This window comes from Pongo pygmaeus, chromosome 10 (genome assembly GCF_028885625.2).
Source record: "Pongo pygmaeus isolate AG05252 chromosome 10, NHGRI_mPonPyg2-v2.0_pri, whole genome shotgun sequence".
Lineage (NCBI taxonomy): Eukaryota > Metazoa > Chordata > Mammalia > Primates > Hominidae > Pongo > Pongo pygmaeus.
In genome coordinates, this window is record NC_072383.2 from 12,436,484 (window position 1) to 12,453,490 (window position 17,007).

Here is a 17,007-nt window from a genome sequence, read left to right on the forward strand (position 1 = left end):
ACTGCTTGTTGGCAGAGATGCCGTGGGAGCTGGCCTGGGTGCCTCCACGTTGGCCGTCACCACCAGGCAGTGGCCTTTGGCCTGGAATCGAAGGTACCAGAGGGCTGATAGCTCAGTTTTTTTATGGTACCAAGAAAAGACTTTCAGATTGGAGGTATGGGATTTTGTTTATTTCTTAATCCTCTTTTAATACAAAGTGGCCCCTTGAAAGCAAACTTTCAAGATATTTCACATCAGAACTGGCCGGGAAATCCAGCATGTGGACAGACACGGATATGCCGTGTGCATTTTTCCGTTGGAGGAAGGGGGTAGGCTTGGGTGCTGGAGGGTGTTGCCTGGGGGGCGGAGCGAGAAGGAAGAAAGGGCACTGCTGGTTCACACCTCACCCATCCCCTCCTTCCAGGCCCCAACCAGACTGGAATTAAAGTACCCTGGGAGGAAAATAAGGAAAGCAACAAAGGAAATGAGTTCCCCATACAGAAAGGGAAATTGCCTTTCCCCTTAAGGTCAGACTGGTCCGAAGTAAAGTACTGGTGCGCCCTAGCGACTGCCTCTGCTGAAGCCCTAACGCTGGAGCTCTTTTGCCCTCGCAGAATAACCGGGACTTTCTTGCAGCCGGAACCAGCCACGTCCTGATTCCACACTCCCTTGAGGAGCCATCCAGCTTCACATTTACTCAAAGAATCCGAAGGGCACCAAGTGGATTCTCTGCCACACGATTGAAGAGGGCAAGCTGTCTGGGGGGGTTTCCACCTCTTTTCAACTCAACTATTCTGAGTTGAAGTACTGGACCTGTTCTGTTTTTCTTGTTTTTTCCTGCTTCGGTAAATCTGGAAAAATCCTGCAGGTCTGAAAAACTGTTGGACTTGACAGCGTGTGTGTAGCGCCACCTGGTGACCACAGCTTATCAAAACAGCTTCCTTCCGGGGCTCTTGTGGATGTACATCAAAGCCTCCAGCTTCCAGACAGGTACACATCCTGTTCTCATGCCCGGCCCACTTTCCCGTGGGAATGTCAGCCACTGATTGCCTTGGCTGAAAACCTCCTGTCTTTGCATGGAAAAAAACACAAATAATATGAACAAGCAACAGAGTTTTCTTTCTCTCTTAAGTAACCAAGCATTTAAAATCTTCTAAAGCACACATTTCCCTAATTGAGAAAGGAAGCAGAAGAAAAATTTCTGGCTGAACTTACAAATCATAATAAATGGTCGGAAATACCTTCTCCCTTTCCAAGATTCCTGGGGTCCTAGTGTAGAAGAGACTTCAGTGGCCCTTGACACTACAACATCCTGACTAAAAGCCTGTTTCCAAGCTGATATTTGATAGACATGAAGGACCCAGGTGGAAAAGAAGGTAGTCTGGACGGCACGGCAAGGAGTGGAACACGCAGGCTATGAGGTGTCAGGAGAAATCAGTTCCGGTCCTGGCACTGCTACCAACCTGCTGTGTGACCTTGATAAGTTACTTAAACTTTGTGGATCTCAATGCCCCAGACTCATTAACTTCTTTACTATTTTTTCCCATAAATTCCATGTTTCTGAAAGATGTTGCCCACCAAAATGCATCTCTAAAATAGGAGCTTAATAAGCTTTCTGTCTTGAGGAATCAGATGTATAAATGTCAGGCAGGCCTTCTGATGATCATGATGCAACCAGAGTTACCACAGTGAGTCCATATCACAGAGAAAGGCAAAGACACTTGATCCCTTCTTAACCTGGTCTTCTACCCATGAATGATTCTTGTTCGGATTTCAGCATGTTGAAACTAACCCACAGACCCTAGTTACAACTTTCTAAGGCCCTGAGAGCTGGGGAATCCCAGTTTGGGAACAAACAAACTAGAAAATCTTGAGGGTAACTCTTGCTCTCACGAACTAAAACAGAGTAAAGATGGAAGGCTGTGGTACGTACATGCAGGTAGAATCTCGATTTGAGAAATGGCATTACAAGGAATTAACACTTCAGAAATGCCAGCTCCGTGCCAGGATTTTTTTTTATTATGTATATTTGTCATGGACAACATGTTTTGGAATATGTATACATTGTGGAATGGTTAAATACAGCTAATTACATATGCACGTGCTCACAAAGTTATCATTTTGGGTGTGACTTAAAATCTCTCAGCGATTTTCAAAAATATATGTTATTAACTATAGTTGCAATGTTGTACAATAGAGCTCTTGAACATACATTCCTGTTGTCTAACTGAAATTTTATGTTCTTTGACCATCTCCCCAACTGCCCCCAACAAGCCTGAAAGCCCTGGTAACCCTTATTCTACTCTCTACTTCTATGAATACAACTTTTTAAAAGTCCACATGTAAGTGAGATCATGCAGTATTTCTCTTTCTGTGCCTGACTTATTTCACTTAGCATAATGCCCTTTGGGTTCATCTGTGTCACAAGCAACAGGATGTCCTCCTTTTTAAAAGACTGAATAGTATTCCATGGTGTATTTTCTTTATCCAACCCCATTTTCTTTATCCATCCATCCGTTGATGAACACTTAGTTGGTTTCAAATCTTGGCTATTGTGAATAGTGCTGCAATGAACACAGCAGTACGGATAGCTCTTCAACATACCGATTTTATTTCCTTTGGATATATATACCCAGGAGTGGGATTGCTAGATCATATGGTAGTACTATTTTTAATTTTTTAAGGAACCTCCATACTGTTTTCCGCAATGGCTGTGTTAATTTACATTCCCACCAGCAGGGCACAAGGCTTCCCTATTCTCCACAACCTCGCTAGCATTTGTTATCTTTCATCTTTTTGATAACAGCATTCCAACAGGTATGAGGTGATATCTCATTGTGGTTTTAACATGTATTTCTCTGATAATTAGTGCAGAAGTTTTAAATACAGAATCACAGTTAGTCCTGACGGTAACCTCTAAAATACCCATGCAGATGAGGAAAGAGCTACAGAGAAGTTAAAGAAATTGTCTGCACCTTACAGCTGAGACCAGAACCAGGTCTGTATAATTTCAGAGCACATAATCTTTCAAAGTAACCTAACAAAATCACAGCAATTTTTAGGTTCACAGAGAACAGGCCAGAAAAACAAACAAAAAGAAAGAAATTATAGTAATTTCCAGGTATGAACCAGTACTCCAAACTAAACATATTTTGTTGAATGAATATCCTGGATTCTACTATGTTTCTCCAAGTCCCCACTGTCTTAAAACATAGCATTTGGGGTATAGTAGTTATTGATAAACCTTTTGCATATCTATGCACTGTTAGTTCTTTATACTACACATTATTTTATTGTAGTAAAGCCAATTTTCTGACATTTTTCTGAAAGCAAACTGTGAAGTACTTCCATTCTACTTCCTGGTGATTTTTGGTGACCTGGTGCCATTTGAATGTATGTGTCCTCCAGAATTCATATGTTGAAACTTAAACCCCAAAGCAATGGTATTAGAAGGTGGGGCATTTGGAAGGTGATTAGGTCATGAGGCCGCCACCCTCATGTGAATGGGTTTAGTGCCTTTATAAAAGGGCTGGAGGGAACTAGCTAGGCCCATTGCCCTTCCATCTCTTCTGCCACGTGAGGGCGCAGTGTTTATCCCTTCTGCTCTTCCACCTTTTCCACCACGTGAGAACACCAAAGAAAATACCAATCTGTGTCCAGGCGTGGTGGCTCACACCTGTAATCCCAGCACTTTGGGAGGCTGAGGCGGGCGGATCACTAGGTCAGGAGATCGAGACCATCCTGGTCAACATGGTGAAACCCCATCTCTACTAAAAATGCAAAAATTAGCTGGGCGTGGTGGTGCGCTCCTATAGTCCCAGCTACTCAGGAGGCTGAGGCAGGAGAATCGCTTGAACCCAGGAGGCAGAGGTTGCAGTGGAGCCGAGATTGCACCACTGCACTCCAGTCTGGCAACAGAGCAAGACTCTATCTCAAAAAAAAAAAGAAAGCAAGAAAATACCATCTGTGGGACAGGCCTTCACTAGACACCAAATCTGCTGACACTGTGATCTGGGACTTCCCAGCCTCCAGAACTGTGAGAAATAAATTTCAATTGCTTATGAATTACCCAGTCTGTGGTGTTTTGCTATAGCAGCAGGAACAGACTAAGACATTCAGGGTGATGTGTCATTTCAAGACATGAAAGCTCAGTTCTGTAATATTTTCTTCTCTTATTCCTTTGATAATTTTCTTCTACCCATCATCTGTTTTCTCTTTCTGAAACTTCTACTAGTTAAATATTAAACAACTCTGGTTTCTTAACCTTTCTTGTCTATATTATGATTCAACTAGGATCAAAAAAATATCTAATTAAACAGTAGCTTAAACAAATTAGGGTTTTTTTGTTGTTTTTTTTTTTCACACAAGAAGTCAAGAAGTCACTGGACCAGTGTTATTTCAGAGGCTCAGGAATGTCAGGGCAAAAATATCTGGAACTCTCTTGGTCTCTTACCCATGGCTACAAGATAGCTGCTGCAGTTCCATCCATCCCATCCACATTCAAGGCAGAACTAAGTGAGAAGCAGAAGGAAGCAGAAAGGTTTGTATTTGTATCAGAAGAATAAAGACTTTCCAGAAATTTTCTACAGACTTAAACTTATGACTCCTTGACCAGCAATGTATCAAAAGGCAAATTTAATTACAGGAAAGTCTAAGAAAGGAAGTTTTAGTATCCCACCATGAAAGTGCAGGAAGACAAGAGAAAGGAGGGTTGTAAAGAAGGAATGAGACAATCCAGTCCCCTATTTTCTTTTTTCTTTTTTTTTTCTCTGAGACAGAGTCTTGCTCTGTCCCTCAGACTGTAGTGCAGTGGTGCCATCTCAGCTTACTGCAACCTCCGCCTCCCAGGTTCGAGCAATTCTCCTGCCTCAGCTTCCTGAGTAGATGGGATTACAGGTGCCCACCTCCACGCCAAACTAATTTTTTTGTATTTTTAGTAGAGACGGGGTTTCGCCATGTTGGTCAGGCTGGTCTTTAACTCCTGACCTCATGTGATCCACCCGCCTCAGCCTCCCAAAGTACTGGGATTACAGGTGTGAGACATCGCACTGGGCCAGTGTCCTATTTTCGTCCTTTTTTTTTTTTTTTTTTTTTTACTACTTCATGCAAGAATTCCTCAATTTTATCTTCTAAACTTTCTGTTGATTTTTTTTGTTTCTGCTCTAATTATTTTAATTTCTAAGAGTGCTTTCTTCTGATATTTTCTTTTTGTTGTTGTGTTGTTTTAATAGCTTCCCATCTTCTTTCATAGCTGTAATACCTTCTCATCTCTCTAAAGATATTTATAACTTCTCTTTAAGTCCATTTTGATTTTTACCTCTTCCTCATAATATTTTCTTTTTCTTCAAAATTGATAGCTCTCCCCACACATAGACATTTTGGCCTCTGTCTTCCATTTGGGTAGCGTCCCTCAAAAGTCTGATGATCTGGGCTGTTGATTTATACATAAATATGAGACACCAAGAAGTTGTTTGGAGGAGCTGTGTGATTAAATTAGAATTGTCCCCTGGCAGCGTGCAGTAATCAGGTGTTGAGCCAGCTCTTTCATGGGGCAGACCCCCACAACCAATGTCATTATGTGTGAGTATTTTCTCTGGACTTACTGAGTTTTTCCATTGATTTTCCACTCTGGTCTTCAATATAATGGAGTCGGAGACCAGGGTCCAAACAGTAATTCCAGTGCCATAGTGGGAGCAGGGAGGATGGTGGGAGTACTCTGAGCTGAAGACTCTGGTCAGTTTCTCCAGAGAAGGAACTTTGTGTTCTACGGAGGTTAGAGAAAGGTCATACTCTGGTGGTGTGGATTAGAGGTCTAAAAGATCCTTTGAGAAACCATCAAATAATCTCTCTGTCTTCATCTCCATGATCTTGTCCTCCTTTGCCCCTTCCACTGTACTGGTGTCTCCAATTTCAGAAGGTTTCAGGTGTTCTGTTGAACAAATCTTTTGTTTTTCATTAATCTTCCCTTCCTGAGATACTTGGGTTTCAGCCTCCCCTGCTAAGTGAGTTACCATTCCTCAAACCACTTTTCATCTTCTCTACTCTTCTCTCCCTCCAATTCTCTCTGTCCTTATGAATTTTTGCCTCTTTAGTCCTTCATTGTAATTTTGGACAGGGAGGAGAGGGTGGAAATGAAGCTCAGATATATGTATGTATTGAATCTGCCGTACTAAACTGGAAGTCTACACATTTTTTTAAATATTTCCAATTTCACAACACATTTCCTCCAAAAAAAACTTACGGAGCTTTTTATTATGAATGTGTCACTGACCTTCAGTCATAATCTATCTTAGCAAGGATATAGGCACATACCTGACCGAAAAGATTTGACAAACGCTATTCTGAGAAACCCACATTTGGTCAATAATCAAAGGAAATAATTTGTTAAAAAGGAATAAGATGAAACAAATCCACATTGCGTTTGAGCTCTCTAAGTCAAAGATACAGTTTTAAAAAGTAAACTCAAGTAATCCAATATTACAAGATCTAGAGGGTCAGGACAAAGTGAGTTAGGCTTGTACATCAAAGAAACAGCTAGGCAACTACCAAAAATGTTTCCAGGTGAAATCAAGTTGCAAAATTATATAAATAATCTTGAGATAATTAAACAAAAGAAAATATATTTTCAGATGCTAAGGGCTGCGGAGGGAAAAAGAGCGACTCTATATAGAGAAAATTAATATACTGGGGCTTATCTCCTAAGAATGGCTTCTGAAGCATAACTTTTTTTTTTTTTTTTTTTTTGAGAGTCTCACTCTTTCATCCAGGCTGGAGTACAGTGGCATGATCTTGGCTAACTGCAACCTCTGCCTCTTAGGTTCAAGTGATTCTTGTGCCTCAGCCTCCTGAGTAGCTGGAATTACAGGCACGTGCCACCCCACCCAGCTAATTTTTGTATTTTTAGTGGAGATGGGATTTCACCATGTTGGCCAGGCTGGTCTCAAACTCCACACCTCAAGTGATCCACCCACCTCAGCCTCCCAAAGTGCCAGGATTACAGGCATGAGTCACCATGCCCGGCCTGAAGCATACATTCAATCTAACAAGTCTTCTAGGTATTTGTTCTATAGACACAGTTACCCAAGTGCTGAATTGTATACATTCAAGGATATTTATTTTGGAGGATTTTAAATCATAACACAAAATGGGAATATTCTATAAATATTTCAATAAGGCCTGCCAGACCCATATATCCAGTAGCCATGGGAATGATATCTAAGCTGTGAGTGAAAACCAAAGGATTAAAAACATGGACATCCAAGAGAAGGTCAGGGTTCAACGCCAGCCGGGTCTTTGACACAGCAGCGAGCAAAGATTCATTGGTCTGTGCACCATTTCAGCAGCTATACTCCAGAGTTGCTGGTGCTCACCATCTCTTCAATTCTCTGCCTGGTATTTAGAAATAAGGCTGACCTCCTTACAATGAATAATTCTCTGGTGCAGGCCATGAGAGGAGCCTGGACTTCCTCCTCCTTGTGGCAGTAAAGAGGAGCCTCTCCCCTCTCCTCTGGAATGGTATCAGAGGAGCTTAGTAGAGACTCGAGATTTTCATTATTATCCAAAGGTTACAACGCCACCCCCACCATGATGTCAGTGGAGACTACCTGGAGAGACTCAAGGACCCATGAATCTATAACAAAAGAGCTAACATTTATGTCATCAGACTTCCAAAATGAGAGATGCAAAAAGACACAACTGAAAAAGTATTCTCACAGAAATATAATGGAAAACTTCCCAAATTTGCCAAGAGATGTAAATGTACAGTTTCAACAGGCTAAGCAAACCCGCAAACGTAATAAACCCAAAGAAATCCACACCAAGAGACATCATAATCAAATTTCTGAAAACTAAATACAAAGAAAAAAATCTTGAAATCAGCCAGAGAAAAACATGGCAGAAACAATTAAAATCGAAATAGATTTCTCATCATAAACCATGTATTCCAAAAGAAAGTGACAAAAATATTTTTCAAGTGCTGATAAAAAAGAACTGTCAATCCAGTGTCCTATACCTAGCAAAAATATCCCATGAGAATTAAGGGGAAATCACAACATTCTCAGATGAAGAAAAACTAAGATAATTTGTCATCAGGAGAACTGCCCTAGAAGAATAGCTAAAGGAAGTTATCTAAACAGAAAAGAAATTATACAAGGAGCATGGAACACCATGAAGCAAGGAAGAGAGTACATGGTAAGCAAAAATATTGGTAAACACAATATGCTTTATTTCTCCTCAAGAGTTTTCCAAATTGTATTTGATGGTTGGAGCAAAACTTATAACGCTGATGTGGTTCTCAACGTATGTAGAAGAAACATTTAAGACAATTATAAACAGGGGAAGATAAAATGATATTATGGGAGGAAAGAGTTCTATACTTCACTCAAAGGTAAAAAAAGAATATCAGTTGACTGAAATAGGTTATGGATACACAATGGAATACTTAGAGCAACCACTAAAAGTGCTAAATAAAGAAATACAAATGCTATAAAAAGAAATACATTCAAAACACTATAGACAGGCTGGGTAATGTCCACGCTTATAATCCCAGCACTTTGGGAGGCTGAGGCATGCAGATCTCTTGAGGTCAGGAGTTTGAGACCAGCCTGGCCAACACTGTGAAACCCTGTCTCTACTAAAAATACAAAAATTAGCTGGGCATGGTGGCGGACGCCTGTAATCCCAGCTACTCGGGAGGCTGAGGCACAAGAATCGTTTGAACCCAGGAGGCAGAGGTTGCGATGAGCAGAGATGGTGCCACTGCACTCCAGCCTGAGTGACAGAGCAAGACTCCGTCTCAAAACAAAACAAAACAAAACACTCTAGATAAATCAAAATGGAAAAAATGTTCAATTAACCCAGAAGACAGAGTAAGTGAACAGAGAAACAGAAAGCAGAACAAACAAAACAAGAAATAAAATGTCAGGCTTAAGTTGTGGCATATCAATAAGTACATTAAATGCAAGTAGTCAAAATACATCAATTAAAAGACAGATTGACAGATTGGATTTACAAATATGACCCACCTGAGTGAGGCCTGGTGGCTTGCACCTGTAATCCCAGCTACTTGGTAGGCTGAGGTGGGAGGATTACTCGAGGCTAGGAGCTCAAGACCAGCCTAAGCAACACAGCAAGACCCTCATCTCTAAAAAAAAAAAAATAGCTGGAAATGGCGGCTTGCACCTGTAGTCCTAGCTACTCGAGAGTCTGAGGTGGGAGGATCACTGGAGCCCAGGAGTTCAAGGCTGAGGCCACAGTAAGCCATGATCACACCACTGCACTCCAGCCTGAATGACAGAGCAAGATCCTTCTCTAAAATATATATATTCAGATTGAAAAAAAAGGATAGAAAAAGACATAGCATGCAAGCATTAATAAAAGGAAAGCAGAGGTCGAGCACTATGGCTCACACCTGTAATCCCAGCACTTTGGAAGGCTGAGGAGGGTGGATCACTTGAGGTCAGGAGTTCGATACCAGCCTGGCCAACACGGTGAAACCCCCGTCTCTACTAAAAATACAAAAATCAGCTAGGCATGGTTGTGGGCACCTGTAATCTCAGCTACTCAGGAGACTGAGGCAAGACAATTGCTTGAACCCTGGAGGCAGAGGTTGCAGTGAGCAGAGATCACACCATTGTACTCCAGCTTGGGCAACAGAGCAAGACTCTGTCTCAAAAAAAAAAAAAAAGGAAAACATAAATGGTTATATTAATATCAAGCCAAAGACACTTCAGAGCAAAGAAAATTTCTAGAGACAGGGAGGGAGATTACATAATGATCAAAGGGTCAGTCCACCAGGAAGTATTAACAATACTAACTGTGTGTGCGCCAAACAACAGATCTGCAAAATATATGATGCAAAAACTAATAGAACTGATAGTAGAAATAGACAAATCCACAACTATAGTTGGAGACTCCAACACTCCTCTCTAAACAATTGATAGAACAAGTAGACCAAAAATCAGCAAGGCTGTAGGAAAACTCAACAACACCATCAACCAACAGGACCTAATTGACATTTTGTAGAACAGCTGGCACAATAGCAGAATATACATTCTAATACACATCAGAATACACACTGAACATACACCAAGATAGACATATACATTCTAATACACATCAGAATGCACACTTGACCTCCCAAAGTGCTGGGATTACAAGCATGAGCCGAAGTGCCCAGCCCAATATGAAATAGATAATTTGAATAGCCCTATAACTATTAAGAAAATTTAATTCATAATTTTGAAATTCCCTCCCAAAAAAATCTCCAGACCTAAACGCTTTCACTAGATTACTCTGCCAAATGTTTAAAGAATTAACACCAATTCTATACAATCTCTTCCAGAATATAGATAAGGAGGGAATTCTTAGTTCATTTATGCTGCTATAACAAAATACCTGAGACTGCATCATTTATAAGCAATATAAATTTTTTCTCACAGTTCTGGAAGCTGGGAAGTCCAAGACCAGGGCACCAGCAGGTTTGGAGTCTGGTGAGGGCTGCTATCTCTGCTTCAAGATGGCACCTTGTTGCATCCTCCTGAGAGAATAAATGCTGTGTCCTCACATGGCGGAAGGATAGAAGGGCAAAAATGGCCTAGCTAGTTTCCTCCATACCTTTCATAAGGCACTATTCCATTCATGAGGGCTCTCCCTCATGACTTAATAACTTCCTAAAAGGCCTCATCTGTTAACACTACCATAATGGGGATTAAGTTTCAACATGAACTTTAGAAAGAACACAAACACTCAACCCATGGTATCTTCATAATTGGTTTTATTTCTACCAAGACCAGATGAAGGCAGAAAACTACCAAAAAAAAAAACACAAAAAATTCAGAGAACTACAGATCAATACTATCTTGAAAATAGACATGAAAATCCTGAAAAAAAAATTAGTAAATAAAATTCAGCAGTATGTAAAAAGAATTATACATCTTGACCAAGTGGGGCTTATTATAGGGAGGCAGAGCTAGTCCAATATTGGAAAATCAATAAATGTAATCAACGATATTAACAAGCTACAGAAGAAAAATCACATGATCATATCAATTGATGTGGAAAAAGTATGTGACAAAATTCAACACTCATTCATGATTTTAAAAAAACTCTCAGAAAATTATCAATAGAAAAGAAATGCATCCACTTAGTAAAAAGCACCTATAAAAAACCTACAGCAACATTATACCTGATGGTGAAAGTCTGAATATTTTTCCCTTAAAATCAAGAATAAGACAAGCGTATTCACGCTTACATTCTTATTCAACATAGTACTGAAAGTTTTAGCCAGTGCAGTAAGACAAAAGGATGGGGTGAGGGAGAATAAAAAGGAAGACACTATTATCTATATATAGAAAATTCCAAGAAGTATACAAGAAAAACTCTTAGTACTGAGTTCAGTAAAGTTGCAGGATATAAGATAAACATACAAATATCAATTGTATTTCTGTATACTAGCAATGGACATGCAGACATCAAAATTTAAAATATAATATCATTTGTAATCACTCAAAAAGAATGGAATACTTAGGTGTCAGTCTAATAAAACATATCCAGGGATTTTGTGCTGAAGACTATGCTATGGTGATGAAAGAAATAAAAATATCTAAATAAAGGGAGAGACATACTGTGTTTATGACTAGAAGATTCAAAATAATAAAGGTGTAAATTCTCCCAAATTGATATGAAGGCTTAATATAATTCCTATCAAAATCCCAGAAAGTTTTAAAAATAGATATAACAAGCTTATCCTAAAATTTAAATGAAAAGGCAAAGGAACTGGACTTCAAAACAATTTTGAAAAAGAAGAAAAAAAGTGGGAGGTGACTCAGTCTATCTGATTTCAAGACATATTATATAGGTCAGTAATCAAGACTATGTGATATTGGTGGAGAGATAGACACACAGGTCAATGGAACAGAATAAAGAATCCAGAAGCAGATCCATATAAATAAGCCCAACTGATTTTTGACAAGGTGCAAAAGCAACTCAACAAAGGAGAAACAGGCTTTCAACATAAGATGCTGGGGTAATTGCATATCTATTACCAGAAATAATGAACCTCAACCTAAGCCTCACACCTCAAGCAAAAATTAACTCAAAATGGATCATGAACTTAAATGTAAAGCCATAAAACACTTAGGAAAAAAACATAGGATGAAATAGTCAAGATCTAGAATGACGTAAAGTGTTGTGTTTTTTTCACATATGGAGAATGCCCTGTGAAAGAGTTCTTAGACTTGACATCAAAAGCACAGTTCATAAAAGGAAAGATGTATAAACTGGACTTCATCAAGATTTTAAATTTTTGCTCTGTAAAAAATCTTGTTAAGAGAATGATAAGACAAGCTACAGAGTGGGAAGAAAATATTTGCAAACCATATATCTGACAAAGGACTAGTATCTGGAATATATAAAGAACTCTCAAAAATTAAACAATAAGAAAGCAAACAATCCAATTAGAAAATGGACAAAACATGTGAAGAGACATTTTAATACAGAAAATATACAGACGACAAATAAGCACGTGAAAATATGTTCAACAGCATAAGCCATTTGTGAAATGCAAGTTGAAACCACTATGCAGTATTACTACATATCTATCAGGATGGCTAAGATGAAAAATAATGACACCACCAAATTCTGACAAGGATGCAGAGAAACTAGATCACTCATGTGATGCTGGTGAGAATGTAAAATGGTGATGTTTGGAAGTCTCTTAGAAAACTAAACATGCAACTGCCATATGACCCAGCAATTGAGCTCTTGGGTATTTATCTCAGAGAAATGAAGACTTGTAGTCACACAAAAGTTTGTACACAAATGTTTATAGCAGCTATATTCATAAGAGCTCAAAACTAGAAGCAATCTAGATGTCCTTCAATAAGTGACTGCTTAGACAAAATGTGGTACTTTCTGTGCGATGTTATTCAACAGTAAAAAGGAACAAACTTTTGATAAACACAACAACCTAGATGAATCTCCAGAGGATTAGGCTGCATGGGAAAAAAGCCAATCTTGCTGGGCGTGGTGGCTCACACCTCTAATCCCAGCACTTTGGGAGGCCGAGGCGGGTGGATCACGAGGTCAGGAGATGGAGACCATCCTGGTTAACACGGTGAAACCCCATCTCTACTAAAAATACAAAAAAATTAGCCGGGCGCGGTGGCGGGCGCCTGTAGTTCCAGCTACTCGGGTGGCTGAGGCTGGAGAATGGCGTGAACCCGGGAGGCAGAGCTTGCAGTGAGCCAAAGCTTGCAGTGAGCCAAGATCGTACCACTGCACTCCAGCCAGGGCAACAGAGCGAGACTCCATCTCAAAAAAAAAAAAAAAAAAAAAAAAAAAAAGCCAATCTCAAAAGGTTACCTATGTATTATTTCACTTCATTTCCATAATGTTTTTGAAATGACAAAATTCTAGAAATGAAGAGTTGATTAGTGGTTGTCAGGAGTTATGGAGGGGGTGGGAGCAGGAGGTCACGGGTTGTGGCTATAAAATGACAAGATGAGGGAACTTTATGGTAACGAAAATGTTCTGTATCTTGACAGTAGCAATGTCAATATCCTGATTATAACATTGTGCTATTATATGCTGTTACCATTGGAAAAAAATGGGTAAAGGGTACACAGGATCTTGATTATTTCTTATAACTGCATGTGAATCTACGATTATCTCAAAATTAAAAGTTAATTTTTAAAAACAAATTCAGGGCATACACATACAAAACTAAATTTATCTTTCATAAGTTGGCAGGGTTCTGCTGATATAGACCAGGTGGCTCTGCTGAACTCAGCTGGCCTCACTCGTGTGTGCTGCTGATCTAGGCTGGGTTCCTCTAGGTCAACCGGAGAATTTGATTCTGTTTCATGTATCTGTCATCCTCAGCAGGCTGGCCTGGGCTTGTTCTTATGGCCATAGCTGAGGTGCACGAGAAAACAAGCTCTAGCTTGGGCACAGTGGCTCACGCCTGTAATCTCAACACTGTGGGAGACCAAGGCAGGTGGATCACTTGAAGTCAGGAGTTCACGACCAGTCTGGCCAACTTGGTGAAAACTCATCTTTACTAAAAATACAAAAACTTAGCCAGGCGTGGTGGCACACGGCTGTAATCCCAGCTATTCGTGAGGCTGAGGCACAAGAATCGCTTGAGCCCAGGAGGCAAATGTTGCAGTGAGCCAAGATGGCACCACTGGCTGGGTGCAGTGGCTCACGCCTGTGGTCCCAGCACTTTGGGAGGCTGAGGCTGGTGGATCACCTGAAGTCAGGAGTTTGAGACCAGCCTGACCAATATGGTGAAACCCCATCTCTACTAAAAATACAAAAATTAGCCAGACATGGTGACGTGCACCTGTAGTCCCAGCTCCTTAGAAGGCTGAGACAGGAGAATTGCTTGAACCCGGGAGGCAGAGGTTTCAGTGAGCCGAGATCGTGCCACTGCACTCTAGCCTGGGCAACAAAGCAAGACTCCATCTCAAAAAAAACAAACAAACAAAAATCACACCACTGCACTCCTGCACTCCACTCTGGGTAACGGAGTGAGACAAGACAAGACAAGACAGGACAGGACAGGACAGGACAGGACACGACAGGACAGGACAGGACACGACAGGACAGGGAAAGGAAAGGAGAGAAAAGGGGAAAGGGAAGAAGAAAACAAGTTCTAGTGGACAAACCTCTCTCCAGCCCAAATTTGAGTCACGGCTTTTACACACTAACGACAAAAGCAAGTCACATGACTGAGACCAGAACGAGGGGACAGGGCAGGTCATTCATGCATGGTGGGAGGGCACTGTGAAGTTATGTGGCAACAGGCATGAATATGGGGCAGAGGAGGTGAAAAGCTGGGGTCGTTGAAGGACTCTACCACCATCCTTGACCACCTCCAGGACTAAAAGTACCTATTGCGACTTTCTCTTCTTACTGCAGTAACTCTTACCCACTCCCCAACTCTACCTGCTTCATCCAAATGAGAGGGAAATGACAGTTAGGAAGAAGAGGAAACAGAGTATTGAAAATGTGTGCCTCTGTGTGTGTGTCTGTGTGTCTGTGTGTGTGTCTCTGTGTGTGTCTATGTGTCTGTGTGTGTGTCTCTGTGTGTGTGTATGTCTGTGTATCTGTGTGTGTGTCTGTGTGTGTTTCTGTATGTCTGTGTGTCTGTATGTCTGTGTATCTCTATGTGTGTCTATGTGTGTGTCTGCATGTGTCCGTATGTGTGTTTGTCTCTGTGTGTGTCTGTGTATCTGTGTATCTGTGTATCAGTGTGTGTGTTTCTGTGTGTGTCTCTGTATGTCTGTGTGTCTGTGTGTATGTCTGTGTATCTCTATGTGTGTCTATGTGTGTGTCTGCATGTGTCCGTATGTGTATGTGTTTGTCTCTGTGTGTGTCTGTGTATCTGTGTATCTGTGTATCAGTGTGTGTGTTTCTGTGTATCAGTGTGTGTGTCTGTGTATCAGCATCTGTGTGTCTGTGTTTGTGTATCTGTGTCTGTGTATCTGTGTCTGTGTATGTGTGTGTCTCTGTGTGTGTCTGTGTGTCTTTGTGTGTGCCTTGTGTGTCTATGTGTGTCTGTGTGTCTCTGTGTGTGGCTGTGTGTCTCTGTGTGTATCTGTGTGTTTCTGTGTATATCTGTGTTTATGTCTGTGTATGTCTGTGTGCGTCTCTGTGTGTCTGCATGTGTGCCTCTGTGTGTGTATCTGTGTATGTGTCCCTGTGTGTCTCTGTGTATCTGTGCGTCTGTTTGTGTGTGTATGTGTGTGTCTGTGTGTCTGTGTGTGTATCTCTGTGTGTGTCTGCGTGTGCGTTGTGGAAATCTCCTATTTGTGGGAACTGAATCCCCAGCACTGCCATGTAAATATTTTTCCCTCTCACGGGCCGCTGTGGCCATTGTCCATTGTTTCAAAGACCCTACAACGGGATCTGAGTTTCCCCTTTGCCAAAAGACAGGTCACAGGGAAGGGAACACAGCTGACCCTTGAACAATGTGGGGTTAGGGATGCTGACCCCCACGTCGTCAAAAATCCGTGTATAACTTTTGATTCCCAAAAAAGGAGTCAGGCTGATGTCTGCCCAATATTCTACTGAACTTAACTACCGAGAGCCTACAGTTGACTGGGAGGCCTTGCTGATAACATAGTCAGTTAACTCATATTTCATGTACGAATCATATAATGTATTCTTACAATAAAGTAAGCCAAAGAAAAGAAAATATTACGAAAATCATGAGGAAGAAAAATATTTCCTCTTCGTTAAGTGCAAGTGAAGCTTCATGAAGGTTTTCATCCTTATTGTCTTCACACTGAGTAGGGTGCGGAGGAGGAAGCAGAGGGGTTATTCTTGTTGTCTCCGGGTGGCAGAGGCAGAAGAGGCGGAGGAAGTAAAAGCGAAGGCAGGAGAGGCAGGCACACTCAGTGTAGCTTTTACTGGAAAAAACCTGTGTATAAGTGAACCTGTGCAGTTCAAATCCGTCTTATTCAAGGGTCGACTCTTTATAAGGTCTACAAATGTTCTACCCTGCGCCAGGCTGCCTCTGCCCCAATCTTTATTCCGTCTTCTGCCCCATCTCTGACTCTCTCCTCACCTTTTCAATGTTCTAGAGTCCTTGTTCCTTTCCTAGCACCCACCCAGATTTTATGTTATGAGAATCCCTGTCCAAAGCCACTGAGAGCAGTCTCTTCACCTCCATATCTTTATTAGTAAAATACGGATATCAGCAGTGCCACCTCACAGCGTTGATGTGAGGATGAAGCGACATGACTGATAATGAGTTTACACTGCCCGGTATGCAGTGATTCCTCAATAAATTGCAGGATGTGTTTTTTTTCTTTTCTTTTAATATGGGGGTAGGGGCTGCCCAGTCTCACTGCAGACAGTTAAAGGAATCGCAGCACCAGGCGCGATGGCTCACGCCTGTAATCCCAACACTTTGGGAGGCCGAGGCGCGTGCATCACGAGGTCAGGAGTTTGAGACCAACCTGGTGAAACATGGCGAAAACCCGTCTCTACTAAAAATACAAAAATTAGCCGGACCTGGTG